The sequence below is a fragment of the Myotis lucifugus genome, unplaced genomic scaffold, assembly GCF_000147115.1.
Source record: "Myotis lucifugus unplaced genomic scaffold, Myoluc2.0 scaffold_16, whole genome shotgun sequence".
NCBI lineage: Eukaryota > Metazoa > Chordata > Mammalia > Chiroptera > Vespertilionidae > Myotis > Myotis lucifugus.
In genome coordinates, this window is record NW_005871064.1 from 8440303 (window position 1) to 8456762 (window position 16460).

Genomic DNA, 16460 nt, shown 5'->3' on the forward strand with positions numbered 1-16460 from the left:
TTATTTTATTGTTGAATATCTCCAAAAAGTGCCCTGGGAGAATCAGGCATCTGGATGTGAGTCACCCACTTCTGAAACCTGATAATGTCATAAATTCCAGAACCGTGGTTTTGATTGTAATTAAGGAAGTACATACAGTAAGCTGAAAAGAAACATGCAGTCCAAATCCTTTCTTACCTTTATTGTTTTAGTACTTGGGAATATTACCATATGTATATACAAACACATATAGTAACTCTTTAGTTACTTTATCAAACTATCATCTGCAAATTATCCACACAATGTGATGCATTGCAAATACAATGCAATAAAGGAAACTGAGCTTTAAAATTTAATGTTAATAAAAGTTTAACATAAGGACTTTGATTAGCCAGTTCTTATTTATTTTAGCTACAAGTCAAGTAGTATATTTAGATCAATGCCCATATTTAGGTAAAATTATTTTTATCAGTAGTTCTCAGATATGATGTCCAGGATGTGAAGGTAGGTTGGAGGATTGTACTATGACATAATAATGAGGTAAAAGTAAAGCAGGGCTGATGTCAAAGAAATGTAGGTAATAAAGGTAAAACATGAATTATATTATGATACCAATATTGATAGTAAACAGGAACAAATCTGGCTCTATATATTTTATCAGTCAATGTGAAGCAAAAAACAAAAGCATGCTATTTAGACAATTTACAGTGTTAGAAGCAGAGCTGATGGAGGTCCAATATCCACTAGTAAGAGGCTCATCAATATCATAGTAGTAGATAAGGAAAGGACCAATATAAAATAATGAAGTATCCACACTAAATATGAGATTCCAGGTTCCATAGACAGTAACCATCTGTATGACTTCTCTATTGTCAACAAGTGGAAAAGTCCTCAGGGTGGAGTATAATTTAGGATAAAAATAGGAATGAGGTCTTCTCTTAAAGGCTGGATCTGCTTGGAATGGAAGGAGGGCACAGCAGCAGCACGACAGAAAGCATTTCTACTACTCTACACACTACCTCTCTTTTCTAAGTATTCTTTCTAAAACAAATGAAAAAATTCCAAAGCAATGTCTATAGGAAAGCTCTGAGAAAGGACAAGGTCCATCTTCAGAATGTCTCTCCCATAACATGCGCTAAAAGAGAAGGGTAAGAAGACAGAGGAATCCTGGTCCAAATTCTCCAAATGAATATCCTACCACTTCCCTTCAGATGGCCCATCCCACTTCATCTGGCAAACATGCAGGGCTGTTATTTTCCCTTGCTCACAGGTCCTTCTTTTTCAAGTCTCACCACAGCCTTCTTGACCCAGCTCACATTGCAGTGATTCTGCTGTTTTCTTATCTAGTTCACATGCCCAAGCTCTACATCTCTGCCAAATTTTTAGAGCATTTAAATAAGTGTCGGCAGCTTACAATTCAGCACTTAATATATCACCTATTCTTTGTTGTTGTTTCTTGTATTGTAATCCTCTTACTCTGCTTAACACAATTGCAAATGATACAAAGCTATGTGAGATAGCTAATCATAGAAAATACAAATTACAATCGTCAGGAGTAATGGATGCCAGACACCATGCTAAAGTTTGATAGGAATAAGTGAGACGTCTGTCCTTGGCCGAAGACAGTAGTGTGCCATGCACTGTAGAGTATGATTAACTGAATTGTGTGCTCTTTATCTAGATCCATTAAAATATAAGAAAATGGTAATATTCTGTACTTAGAAGCAGAAATGGAGTTGAATATATAGAATAGTAGTAAACATGTTTAAAAACTATTTATATAAAAAGGAACTATGTCTGTCATTTATTAATTCATTTGTCACTCACTCATTAAGCATTCATGATAACCAGACAGGTGCCTCACATTGTGTTGAGTAGTAGGAATTTGCAGGTGAAAAATGTGTTGCTTCTCTCCTCAAGGGCCTCACACACCAGTGTTTCGACTAAGGACTGGTGTACAGTATGAAGAGCAGAAAACAGAGGCATGTTAAAAATGCTAGGTGAGAGCAAAAGCTCAGTATTAATCATCAAGAGGCAAATTATTGTGAATAAGAGGTCCACACAAATTTAGGTTGATTCCAGGATGCTGAGTGTCTAGGGCAGGGGTGGGCAAACTTTTTGACTCGAGGGCCACAATGGGTTCTTAAACTGGACCGGAGGGCCGGAACAAAAGCATGGATGGAGTGTTTGTGTGAACTAATATAAATTCAAAGTAAACATCATTACATAAAAGGGTACGGTCTTTTTTTTTTTCAGTTTTATTCATTTCAAACGGGCCGTAGTTTGCCCACGGCTGGTCTAGGGGGAAAAAAGGAAGATAGTAATCCCGTGGTCCCCTGGCAGTTAGAGCAGAGGAAGGGTGAAGGAAGGATGCTGTTAGATTTTACATAACACATAAGATGAGAAGAATTTTGAGGTTATGGTGTACTATGGGGGACCATGGAATGAAATGAGCCCTGTAATAAAATATGACACACAAAAAAGAAGAGAAATAAAGAAGAGCTAAAGATTATATTTAAATACTTGAACGACTCAGGTAGGAAAGAAAGGTTAGATTTTTCTCTGAAAACATACACACAGCACAATGGGAGTTGGTGGAAGAATGGTAAAGAGGCAGATTTTGATTGAATAATAAGGAGAATGTTCTGATAGTAAAAGTGGACCACAATCAAAATATGCCGCTTTGGGAAGGAGAGTCCTTGAGTAAATGGCCCACTCACTATCCAGTTGGAATTTTATTACATCACTAGAGGCCCGGTGCACAAATTCGTGCATGGGTGGGGTCCCTCGGGGTGGCCTGCAGAGATCGGGTCCCAGCTCGTACCTCCAGCCTCATAGCCCCAGCTCATGACCCCAGCCTCACAGCCCCGCAGCCCCACCTGGCACCCCACCTTGGCCTGGCCCACCCCCTCAGCTGCTCCACCATCCTGCCTGCAGGGTGATCAGTTGGGTCCAGGCCCCCCCACCCGGCTCCTTCAGTGACTGGGAGCTAGGCAGTGGCCCTGCCCCCCACCGCCACAGCTGGTCACCATCTGCGGGGCGATTGGGCCCCCGATCGCACCCGCCTTGGCCTGGCACCACCCACTCACCTGCTCCACCATCCTGCCACAGTCACATTCTCATCAGGGCCTATCAGGGCCAGCAGCACCACCACTGCCGCGCACTGCCAGCACCACGATGCCAACACCCACCATATTCTGTGTCACCCCCTGGCGGTCAGCGCACATCATAGTGAGCAGTCAAACTCCCAGTCTCATGGTTGAACTCCAGGTTGAATGACCACGGGAGGGAACAATTTGCATATTAGGCTTTTATTATATAGGATGTATGAGGTTCTTTCCATACCTAATAATGATGAACATTTTGAGTATATTTATAGTTTTCTATTTATTTCCACATATTTATGGAGGTTTTAATGTCTTTAAGTGCCATTTTAGGTAACATATTTAGCTAGGTATTTTGTAGTTGTAGAATTGGGACATTGAGTTGACTGGTGGAAAGACACTAACAGATCAAGTTCAAGGATATGGGGAAGGTAAATCCAAATAGGAGCATCGTCCCAGGGGAAGTACAGGTTTTCTAGAAGCCCTCAAGTTTCCCATAAAAACACTGAGGTGCTGTTGCTGCCACTGAGCTACATGAGAAATCAGTCAGGTGCAAGAAGTTTGTGTTCGTTGCTTTCACAGGTGTTTAAGCTCCACCCCCCTACCCCTGAGCTGTTGTAGAAACTCTGTAAGGGGACTCTGCTCACCAAATGCAGCTAGTGGTGCAGCAACAATAAAGGGTTTACTATTTGAGAGAGAGCATCAAAGGGACATTTCCCTGGGGCAGGATGCCTTCACAGGCTTGGGATGCAGGCTTGGTGATTTCACAGGGATGATGAGCTGGGGTGGGGGGGGGGACTTTCAATTGTAAAGGATGCATCAGGCAATCTGACACTAGATCCTAGCCCAGTGATGGCGAACCTTTTGAGCTCGGCGTGTCAGCATTTTGAAAAACCCTAACTTAACTCTGGTGCCGTGTCACATATAGAATTTTTTTTGATATTTGCAACCATAGTAAAACAAAGATTTATATTTTTGATATTTATTTTATATATTTAAATGCCATTTAACAAAGAAAAATCAACCAAAAAAAATGAGTTCGTGTGTCACCTCTGACACGCGTGTCATAGGTTCGCCATCATTGTAGCCTCTGCAAAAGCTCAAACTCTCAGAGAGATTTTTTGAAAACTTTCAAATACAGCTTTTGTGAATTAGACCAAGTACCAAGAATGACTAATTTTTCTAATCTGTTAGGAATCAGATCCTGCATTTACATAGTCAGGAAAAATTATCATAATTACATATCTCTACATTTACTTTAATGAAAACATGTTGATTTGTGACTATTTTTCACATCTATTCCTCCTGTGGGGCTGCATGATATGGTGGACAGTGCTCCTTTTTATTGGTCTTTGCAATGAACAGCATTGGTACCCTGTGCATGGCAGACTGCTGCTGTGTTCCTATCATGGTGAGCACAGGGTCAGCAAGAAGAATTACACAGTAATAGAAGAACCACATTGAAGGCACCCAGGAAACCTGGGAATTGTAAGAGCATGCCGCACCCTGGTATGGATACTGAGAAAGAGAAACTAAACAACATGATCAGTTTTCATTGCTGCTAAAGTATACTGAGGGTACAGGAACCCTGAGCTTCCAGCATAAGACCTGGTTTTAAACAGATTCTGGATTATCCATAATGGAATTGAAATTAGACTGACAGCCAAAGTCTCTGTAGCTATAACAGGTACAGAAGACAATGGAATTGGAACATCAAAGTACTGAAGTTTACCCAAAAGATGCCATAAACAAAATCCAAAAGTAAGTGGACTAGAAAAAGACATGCACAAAGCAAATAAATAATAGATGGATATCCACTGAAAAGAAGTTTGCCAAATATACCTTGGGGCTAAAAAAACAAATATTTGGCTAGCTTTGAATGTGAATATCATAGAATGAATTTCTTAGATACAAGAGTAAATCTGATTTATTTTTTTTTTTGCAAATAGAAATGACTGTGGTGATTTACTTATTAAGAATTTGAATGGTTAAAATTAAAAGTTTGACATCATGGTGCAGGAACGGTAATTTTTCTGCACTATTGACTACTAATGGCCCCTACAGTCACATTGACACACTAAAAGCAAAGTTCAGTTGCAGCAGGCATGGCATAACATCACTAATATATTTATAAATACCAAAATGTACTTCAGAGAGGAAAATCAGTAACACTTCTAGAAGATATTTTTAAGCTTAGGCACATCTCAAAAATCCTTCTGCAGCTGATATTGAAAATAGTCGCTAAAAATTATTTCAACAATGCTAAAAATGTTGGCTTCCATAGTTTCAAAGGGATAAGAAATTGTCTTCCTAAAGAACACTTTTAAGGAATGATATTTTGAAGTTGTGTAAGTGAGAAGAAAATTTGTCTGAGCTATTTTATTTTTCTACCATTCTTCCCTCTAGTGTTTATACTTCTTATATTCTTCACTATGTCGAGATCAAAAGTGATTTATCATGGATATTGTTGCACATGATTTTTCAATTTTTCCTCCTCATGACATTTAGAGGTGGTAAAGTTGAAAATCTGCTTTTAATTCATCCTCACAAGATCTGAACTCTTCTCAAATAAGACTTTTTTATTGAAAAACTCCTGGCTTCTGCTGAATCAAATAACTAAAAATTAAATATAGCTCTTAATGCTCCTAAAGATTAGCATTATGATATAATCTAATTTCTATTATCCTGACTTTTTATTAACATTTAAAATTTTATAAACATTTGCTGGCTCAAAACGGATATTATGTTCTTGTTAATGTTATCTATTTAATGCACTCTCTCTTATTCATAATTGCTGCTAATATTGTTTAACTCTTTGAAAGTTCTTAATAATTCTTGTATACCAAATTAGCAGCTTTCAAAATCAGCATTATTTCAATAGTTTACTATTATAATAAATTAATATGATTATAATTGAACTGCCTGAAGAAATGCATCGGTGTTTTCATTCCAAGTTGTATATAGAAGGCTCACCTAAATTTGGAAATTAATATTAGTGAATATCAGATGTTGACTATCAATTCGAGGACCACACCATGTTCATATCCCTGGCATCACTGCACTGATTAGAGGTAATGGGAGTGTGTGTAGCCATGTCCCCATTGAGCAGTGATCCAAGGGCTTGAAACGAAGTGGGTATTTGGTTACTTTTGTCTTTCAAAGTCCGAGACTGAGACTGAAACCGGGTATCATATTTTTTCTTTCTGAATACTGAAGCCAAAGTTAAACTTCAGGGCATCTCTTCATAAAAAAAGAATTCCTACATAAAATTAAGAAGAAAGAAAATAATACACAAATGGCCTTTGTCTATAAACAATATCTAAAGAGGAAACTTGATTCATCAGTAAACTTATGGAAAGCTGCTTAATTAACTCTGCCAGGAATCAGGCAATCAAAATTAAAACAGCAATGAGGTGCCATTTCACACCCATCAGGTTGGAAAAAATACCCTGTCATTAAATATCAAGCATTGGTGAGAATACATGTAAATGGAAGCCCACAAGCAATTTACTAATACAAGTGAAGATTATATACTTAGCAGTAAAGGGAGATAATGAGGGAGTTGGGCTGTATCCCAACAAGGAAATACTATATAGCAGTCAACAGGAACAAATGAGATCTACTTTGTCAAATTTGATTTTAAAATTGAGTGAAAAGAGCAGGCTGCAGAACAATTAAAATGATACTTACATTTTCAAAGATGTCAAATAGGTATGTTGTGGCTATAAATACATAGTAAATATATAAAGAAAATGCTTGGGAAGGTTGCATAACAATTTTAAGATGGTGAGTACTTCAGAGGAGGGAGTCAAATGTAGTTATTCATTTATTTATGTATTGTCCTAAAAAACAACAGATAACTCCCTAAAATTATACATAATCCTGTCACAGAAAAATAATTCCTTATTTATTATTGTTGTAGTTCACTACAATTCTAAAATAATAAATACATTGCGATGAAAAATATAGACTATCTTATGATTCTAGGATTCCTTACACTTCCTGGAAATTTTAATTTATGTTTCCTGACTCCTGAAGATAAGTATGTGTTCATAATTTGGCCAAACAAGGTAGCAGTGTGCCAGAAGCCTGACTCCTCTTAAAGAATACAAAACTGGTATATCTTTTGATATATGGTATGCTTTTGAGTCCATACAGTCAAGGCTATGTACTCTAAAAACAATAGTCTGTCAGATTTGTAGTACAATTCAATCAACACTGACAAAAAAACACAAACAGAAAAACAAACAAACAACAACAAAAAAAAACACACACACAAATTGCCTGCTGTACTCAACAAAGATGAATTGCTGGAAAACTGTGATATACCAATGATTATAATCAAACTGACTCCATTGTCTCCACAGTATAAGAGTAATGGTTGAAACATTCCACATTTATGGTGCCATTGGGTAGAATAAGGAATGATTGGAATAGGTCTGAGAGAGCTACCCATATTGCATGAGTCTCTATTCCTGAATTTGATTTCACAGTATTATCATTTAGCCTTCCACACCATAAATGGGAAAGTGCAGACTTGGAGTGGCTACGTTAATGACACAAATTCCCCAATTCCTACATTATTTGATACATTGAGCCATTGCACACATAATATCTAATGAGATGTGAGCATAATCTTTGAATTAAACATCTTTGGGATTGAAATGGCTCATTGTACTCTACTTTAACTATTTCTATGAAGTGCATGCAATGTAAACCAACCACTGGCCCACTAGAAACCTTAAAGGGACCGCTTTTCACATTAGGTTTCTCATTTTTGTGGCTACAAAATCAGAGTAATCATACACATGACCAGAGATTTTAGGAAATGATTTAAGCTCTTTAGACAGACCCTCATGGTTTGACACTTTCTCTGCCAGGGGTGAGATGATGCCCTCCATGTCAGAATGAAATGTGTGCTGGGCATGAGTGTTTCTTAGCAGCTGGGGCGAAGATGAGGACCTCTGGGAATGGTTTCATGATAATTCCATCTCCAACACAGAAAATAACCTCAACTTCAATGTCCTAATTAAGGCTTCTGAAATTGAGGTAGTGAAGGAAAAAAGTAGCATCCATTCTCTTTATTTAGACATTCTGACAGAAAGTATAACACAACATCTGTTTTATACTAGGTTTAGAACAAAATCACAACAGACACACGGTTTGCCTCTATTACCAGAGACAGAGCCTGCCTTCTTGAACCTTGTCTGGACTGAGATCCAGCTGCTTTGCACTCTCCTGCCTGGAGCTGATAGGCTCTCTCTTTTCTCTGTCAATTTAAAGACATTCCAAATTCCAACTGTCTACTGCCTTCACTCTTCCTTAGTCTCTCAAAAATAATAATATAATACCAAGGAGATAAATAGTGGGTTCTTTAATTTGAATAATTAAACTTTAATCATGAAATATTTAAACTGAAACAATCTTTAGTGATTATCTGTTTCAAACACTTTCATTTTTAGAGTCACAAAATGAAATCAAAGTGATTTTGGCCTCACTGTATATAACTTTTAATCCAGAGTCCTTTCTACTTAACCATCAATATTATGTAGACACTTATTTTCTGTCTTTTCTCTTTATTTTGCTAAATTTGAGAATGTTAAAAATCCAATGTGGGCTTACATTCACATTGCTATCACATTGTATTTAAAACCACAATCAATATTTAGAGGGGAAAAATCTTCAGATCGGTATTTAATTGCATAAGAAATCAACTAATATGAGGCTTTCATGAAGCCATAATGGTTCAGTTTGTTGCAAATCATCAAAAATATGTCAGAGGATACATTTCATAAAATTAGTTTAATTGCAATAATAAAAAATTTTGAGGTATTCTATAGAGAATACTTTCAAATCCACACACACATATGTGTGTGTGTGTGTGTTTTGTATTCTCTTATGCCAAAGTTCATTCTGCAATTAGATAAAAGTTTGTGATCCAGCACTTTTATAACCAGTGCAATGCATTTATTCTTTATAGCATTTGCCACTCTCCTAACAGTACAATTACATGCATTTAGTGTCTCTCTATAAATTGCATATGGGCAGAGCCTAGTCTGAAATTATTCATTTATTTTTTAATAATAAATGCAATGTGATGAATCACAAGAGTATAAGCTAATTTTTTTCCTCAATAGAAAATCCTTTAATCTCTCTTTACAGTCATAGGTTCAGGAGATATTTGGGACTAATTTCAGCTTCTATTGCATGAAGTTGTTGTATTAATAAGGATGACATTCATCATGAATTTTTTGCGCATCTATTATGTGCAAGATTATGGGTTCTAAAGAGCTCTAACAACTTTTCAATATAATCATAAATTTGAAGAATGCAATATAGAGCAGATTTCTAGAATGTTACAGGCTGAATTGTGTCACTCAAAGAGATATGTTGCAATCCTGACCCCTAGTACCTAGAAATGTGACCATATTTGGAAATAGGGTCTTTGCAGATATGATCAAGCTAAAAATAAGATCATATTAGATTAAGGTGAGCCTTGATCAAACAAAATTGTGTCCTCATAAGAAGAGGAGAAGAAACACAAGCAAAGCAAAGAATGGCATGTGAAGACAGAGGCAGTGATTGGAGTTATGCCTTAAAAGACAAGGAATACCAAGGATTACCTGCAAACACCAGAAGTTAGAAGAACATGGAATACGTTCTCACGCAGACCATCTAGTAGAATCAGTCTTGCTGACAGATTGATTTCAGACATCTGGCCTCCAAAACTGTGAGAAATAAATTTCTGTTGTTTAAGCCACCAAGTTTTAGTACCTTGTTACAACACCCCTAGGAAACTAATACAAAGAGTTAATGTGGTGTGTTGGAATTTATACTTGAAGAGTAGAGAAATGGGAGTTTGTATTCCAGCTCTTCTACTCATTGACTATGTGAAGGGGAAAGTTACTTAATCACCTCTACTAATTAGTTTCCTCGCTTATAAGATAAGAATTGTTATGTATACTCCAAAGCTATGAGGATGATATAAATTCAAAATATATAATACAATGTCTAGCAATGATATGTAGTCAACAAATTATGATCGTTACTCATTACTCAAAGCATTTAACTATGCTTAACTTTAATATTGCTTAAGATCAGAGTCACAGTGCATATTATCTCACAATATGTATTAGTTTACACTGCCTGTACTACTGGGGTATGCACATTCCAGGCACTCAATAAATGCTTTTTTGATTGATGTAATGGTTTTGAAAGCAATTGCAAAGCTGTCCTCTTTCTTCATATTAAAAAAAAATATATATGGGGAAAGGAATTTATCTGTTAGTACCAATTTGCTTGATATTCACAAAAACATGCAACCATTTAGGAAGAGCATGGAAAAGTTTCCACTGGGCCTTGACTAGGAAGCATCGGACACAGAGGCACCTTTAAGAAACAGTGTGCCCCATCTTCATTGCTGTCTAATGAAGGATCATTTGCATTTCCCTAACCAAGCAGTGATCGTTCTTCAAGTATCAGCACCTGTCCATGACTTTTCAGACGTGTCTTTCTGGAAATTATAAAGTTGAATGAAATTGAACATTTGTTAGTTCATTTCCCTCTTTGAAAATATCATTTTAATTTGCATTGTGGAGGATTCCGGTCCCATCTTGATTCATCACTGGGGACAATTCCTGTTGGTGAATGAGAAACATAAACTCGTTTATCTTTATATCACATTTGTGGCAAATTAAAGTAAAAATGTAGAGTTTGCACACTAAAATAGTTCTACTGTGGAGCAATGTGGCAATAAAACAGCATGCTAACAAGCATGACATGATGAATGGAACACAATAAACTGCTATGATTTCCATTACTGCCCCCAGCCGCTCTCAGGAGTCTCACCTACTAGGACACAATAACAATGCTCCAGGGAGCCCAGTTAACTACCTTGAGGGCAATGATCCTCAGCTTTTCCAGGATAGCCATTCAGCCAAGCCAAGATGAGGAACACTGGGTCTCATGACACCTCATTTCCAGACATCTCCTCCCACTGTGTTTGAACGCAGATCCTGACAACCACAAGATGTGCAATATTGGCAAGGGGTGGGAGCAGTGTTAGAACAAGATGTGCCTTGAGATGGCATGATGCAAAAGGAAGAAGGAACATGGACTAGTAACTTCTTCTAACTTCCTGAGAACAAAGGGTCAACGGTGAGTGACTCCTCCATTTCTTACTTTCAAGGCACTGTTTTAATAAGAGTCAGAGAGTAATTACTTTGGAGATATTTTACGTTTGAAAAGAGTTCCCAATACAGATCAAAACCAATCTAATAAACTTTTTTTGGATTCCATCATTACTTTATTGTGACTTGGCAAATGTGAAATATATAGGGGTAAATCCTCCTACATAGTATTTCACTGTCCTACAGATTTTTTAATAATGTAGGTCAAGTTTCACATTCTGTGTACCTTCAATATTGAAGTCTGTTACTCATACTATACCATAAGGAGACCATCCTTCTCACTTCCTTAGGCCTCTCAAATCTAAACTCTCAACATTATATCTCCCCTTCATCTCTTAAATGTGCACTTAACTGGCCAATTTCTTCATTTTCCTAGAATATTAAATGTATTTTTTTTCAGTTGAATAATACAGCATTAATCATTCATTTATAACTTTTTTGCATTGACTTTATGTTCAAGTTTTGTCATATGATGGTTTATTCTTAAGGTTTTTGAGGAATCTCCATATTGTTTTCCATAATAGCTGTGCCAATTTTTCCTTTTCTCCACATCTTCTCAAACATCTGTTATTTCTTTCTTTTTGAGAACAGCCATTCTAATAGGCATGAGGTAATATCTCAATACGGTTCTGATTTGCATTTCCCTAAGAATTAGTATGTTGAACATATCTTCAAATGTGTCTATCAGTATACCTCCCTCGGAAAAATGTTAATTCAGATCTTCTGCCCATTTTTTAAATTGGATTGTGGTTTTTTTATTGTTGAGTTCTATCAGGTTTAATACATTTTGGATATTAACCCCTTATTGCAAGTATCATTTGCAAAGGCTAGTCAACTATTTAAAGAAAACCACCATGGTTCAGTTTTAGACCCCAGTTTAGGAATTCCTCTCAGTGTTAATATGTGAGCAACACAAGGATGTAAGTCTAATTAGGTTATAATCAAAACATGTTTTCAACCAAAAGTGCATTATCTGACTTGATCACTCATCTTATTCGGTAGACTTGGCTCTGGATTACTTTTAGCTTTTTCTAAAAATTTAATCCCTCTGCAAGAGATGAAATTTACCACTATTCAGATCTTAAAAAAAGAGTGCTACAGGCTTTGAAGAAAATTACAAAAGAAGAATTCAAACAACATTCTGATCTATAGCAGCATCACTAACATAATTGTGTATTTGCCCAAGGGACGAAAGTTATTTGAAGATGTATGTTCTGATATGATAAAAATAGTGACATAGCATATTTCATTTGCAAAATTATTTAGTAACACTACCATGTGAGAATTGCAGCGTCATAAGCCTTACAGAAGCCTGAATAGTCAGAGAAGGTTAAATGGAAAAGATAAAATCTGTTCTAGGCTTGGAAGGGTGGACATTTTATCAGCATCTATTATTATCTGAATAAAAAAATATGTTTTACTTCTTCAGAAGGTACATCTTGGTAATACTAGTTACATTTCACTGAGGAAAGAGTTGAATCTGAGGGACAACACAGAGGTCCAAAAGGGCAATGTCAAGAGCCACAGGCAGAGCAGACTGAAGTGGATAGAATGCCAGAGGGATGGCAGCATATTCCGTTCTCTTGCCAATGAAGGCCAGCATTTTCCTAAAGAAGGAAAGCCTCACTCACCACCAACCACCACCACCAAGGAAGCTCATGAAGGACATCAGTAAGAAAGGCAAGCAGGGTCTACTCTTTCTGTCAGAAGGCAACAGAGGACTCCAAGCACCAGATCCGTATCTGGCTATCTTACACAGTTATTTGGTCCTAAATCCCTATTTGCCTACCAAAATTTATAGGTTTTTGTTTTTGTTTATTTTTCCTAGAAAGATGCCACAGAACAGGACCATCAATTCTGACTTTTATTACCATGCCAAGAGAATGGCTGTTAAATGACAAGATTATCAGGACATTTAAAAACATAGAGATGGATTCACAAAAGGAGACTGGAGATGATGAAAATGATCTTTTCCCACTTACAAGTGTCACTCAAGTGAAATCTACTTGCTCTTTCTATGCCTCAAAGGGAGCAGGGAGGGAAATGTCTGGTAATGGGAGTGTCACATATGCTGCAAATCTCTAAGTGTTCTAAAGGTTATTTGCAATCCACATGGCTTGACATTTGCCTTCCAGAACACTAAAAGGAATAACTTAATTGATTCTCCCAAAGAAATATAATCAGGCTTAATTGGAATTTGTGCCGGTCAAAATATTTGAGTTTAGCATCTGGATAATTGAAAAATAAACGATACAAAAGCCATTTGTTAGTTGATGTCAGTATATTAAAGTTGAGAAGTGTTTGAAAAGAACATTGGCACTTAATATATAAGAATTTGTGCTTTGTAAGAATTCAGGTTAGTTCCCTGGTAATTTGTTTTTGGGGAGGAGCCTTTTCCCAGACTTTGAATCTATAGAAAATATGTCAAAAACAAGTCAATAACAAATTTTGCTTCTGTACTAGGAGGCTCAACACAAATACTGCCCAACTGTCATTGTTTAAGTTGCAGTTTACTTATGAGCAATTGAATCTCATTATTTCAGCCAAATTACGTTTTACTGCAGTGAGAGCCAGAAAAAAATAATTTAAACGGTTTTATCTGCACTTCAGATTTCAGTGACATGGAAAAACGTCGAGCTCTCAAGAAAAAGGAATGTCTTTTTAATGAAGAAAAATATCCCAGAAAGGGTAACCAGAAAGTTTTGTTGACCTAGAAATTAGGGGGAACAAATAGCATTTTAGCCAGATCTTTACCATCCCTATAGTTCATTTAGAGAGTGATTGTTAACATTATGGAGAGTAAACAGCAAATGTTTCTAAAAGTTATGTGTGTTTGGCAGAAATACACAAGGAAGGGGACTTAGAAGTATTTTCAAGGGTTTGTATGTTATTGGCAATGGATCTTAATTATCCCTAATTGCCACTTCAAATTGTATGATGTCCTTGCCTTACTATAGGCGTGTCACTAATAAAACTTTACAATTTCAAGCTATGATTAGTTTATTGTTGAAATCACGATTGTAATAATGGGGGTGAGAATAAAAAAAGTTAATGTGTAAGAAAAACAGAGAGAAAATACTCTGTGCTGGTGGAAAAGAGTTTTAACAGAAAGAGGAGGAAACAATAAAACTGGAGTGAATGGGTTTATGTTGTTAAAAGTTGTCTGATGGGAAATACCTAAGCTATTACTGGTGAACTACAGAGAAAAAAAGAGAGAAGGGGATCTGTTCATGATCCATTTGAGAGAAAAATAAAGTTGATCGTGGTATAGGAACATTTTAGTCAGATAACTTATATAACCTAGGGCAGGGGAAAAGGAGAGAATAGAATTACTTGCTTGATTTTTAAAGTAATGTGTCAGAGTGGGACCTGAGCTTGTGAGGTGACAGGAGTAGGGGTGGGAAGGTAAAGGAGGAGACAGAAAAAATGTGCTGAGGAGGAACATAAAAGATATTTTCTTTTGTATTTGAGAATGACACAGGTAAGTGCCATTGCCACACTTGAGCTTCCTGAAGGCAAGGTAGGAGTTCACACGGTCCCTTACCCTCATAAGGAGCCTCGCCCAGAATATAGATCTGCTGCTCATTTGTTGATCAGTGATGTCTGACAACTTTCTGGGTAGTTAAGTTTGCCTGATTTCATTGAATTAGGCTCCCACCTTCCTTCCCCTCCTGTTTTACTCAAACCCCCTCTTCAGAATTTTCCCAGAGTAGATCACAAATTAGATTAGAAGTAAGACTATTAACAAAAACAGCAAAGGGAAAACTGAATTAGCAACAACCTAAGGACAGTGCTTTGATTCAAATGAATCAAGTGCATATTGAATGCCTACTAGTACTTATAGATCAGATTCTTTGCTATGAAATTTCACATGTAATTTCTATTTCAGATGTAATTTCAATTTCAGATATAATTTTCCTTTAGTATTTAATCAATCTTTTAATGATCACATTCTCAGCAACCATATACACGAGTCAGAAGGCTACCCAGCATAGTCTCAGGTTCAAGTCAGAGGAGACAAAACTAGAGCTGAATCATCACAGGTTGGGATCACTGGGGAGGTAAGCCTGAGGGCCAACTCCAGGGTCTCTTGTGTCTGCATTTCTGACTTTCCTACTTCTCCTGCCTTAAGTATCAAGGAACCATTGCATATCAAAACTGGCTATTAAGAGCCTTCAGCACATTGACATGTAAGTGAAACCAGTCATAGGTGCCATCGATCTAAGAACACCAGGCAATTTATTTTGAATCAAAGCATTGGGGTAAATAAATCCACTCATTTATATATTATTCAGTCATGTATTGAATACCTTCTACATGCCATGCACTAATATAAGCTTTATTGTTATATGTCAATAGAAACTATAAGTGACACACTAGAAATACAGATTTTAGGGGGACATCTGTAATACTTTCAATAATAAAGACAAATTAAAAGAAAAAAAGAAATGTGAGTTTGGGGGATGGAGATGTCAAGGCCTTCAGTCTCCTCTAAAATCAGACCACAGTGAATTATTTTCTCAATTTCCTTTATTTTGACTACATGTTCAGGAACATTGGTAGTTTAACAGCAATAACAAGTCCAATTGACCAATACAGGTTGACTACACCTGAAGCGATGGGTTCAACAGCACACACCTAAACTCTGAAGGGAGAAGGAGTGCAGAGACACACAAAGGAGTCCATGCAGCAATGTGTTCATGCAAAATGCAAGAAGAACACATCCACATAAATGAGAAGGAATAAGCCTAAAACTAGAATAAGCCTTCTTCCAAGAGATTGTCAACAGTGATAAATGCATTCAAAAAATGTAGTTTTATGCAATGGCGAGAAATTCAGAGCATCCGATATAATAATAGCCTAATATGCTAAGTGTCCAGTCATCTGGTTAGCCATTCAACCAATCAAAGCGTAATATGCTAATGATATGCCAAGGCCACTCAACCACTCACTATGATGTGCACTGACCACCAGGGGGCCCTCCCTGACTGGCCAACCTCCCGCATCCCTCCTTGACACCGATTGTGCACCCGTGGGGTCCTTTGGCCTGGCCTGCTCCCTTTCGCAATCCGGGACCCCTTGTAGGAAGTCAGACAGCCAGTTTTGTCCCGATCCCGCAGGCCAGGCCAAGGGACCCCACTGATGCACAAATTCATGCACTGGGCCTCTAGATATTTTATATTTTTTT